A 790-nucleotide genomic window follows, 5' to 3' on the forward strand; every position below is an offset into this window, starting at 1 on the left:
AAAAAAAAAAAAAAAAAAAAAAAAAAAAGAAAGAAAAAGAAAGCAGAATCATCAACAACAACAACAAAAACACCTGAGGTCAAAATAAGTGAACAAATCTTTTCAAGGTAGAGATCCAATCACCCACCCCATCCTGTTCACACGCTCAATAACCACTCTCCCAGGAGACACTGCTCTATGCCACAGTGAGTGCCCCAAGTGCATTTTACTTTGCAAGTTTTTATGCCATCTCACTGGAGTCATTTTCTTTTGTCTTTTGAAGTGTTTTTCACAAACTTTTTACTATTTTTCTTTCACGCCCTCTAAGAGCATCCAGGGGGCAGAAATGATGTTTTCCCCTTAATACTAGCATCTGGCCGGGCGCGGTGGCTCAAGCCTGTAATCCCAGCACTTTGGGAGGCCGAGACGGGCGGATCACGAGGTCAGGAGATCAAGACCATCCTGGCTAACACGGTGAAACCCCGTCTCTACTAAAAATACAAAAAACTAGCCGGGCGAGGTGGCGGGCGCTTGTAGTCCCAGCTACTCGGGAGGCTGAGGCAGGAGAATGGCGTAAACCCAGGAGGCGGAGCTTGCAGTGAGCTGAGATCTGGCCACTGCACTCCAGCCTGGGCGACAGAGCGAGACTCCGCCTCAAAAAAAAAAAAAAAAAAAAAAAAAAAAATACTAGCATCTGATTGGCTGACCAGCAGTGTGTCTCCAAGAAATGGAAGTTAGGTTGGGTGAAGACAATCTTCATGTCTCAAGGGCTAGCTTTTCAAAAAAAAAAAAAAAAAAAGTACACCAGGAG

The sequence above is a fragment of the Theropithecus gelada genome, chromosome 19 (genome assembly GCF_003255815.1).
Source record: "Theropithecus gelada isolate Dixy chromosome 19, Tgel_1.0, whole genome shotgun sequence".
Taxonomy (NCBI): domain Eukaryota; kingdom Metazoa; phylum Chordata; class Mammalia; order Primates; family Cercopithecidae; genus Theropithecus; species Theropithecus gelada.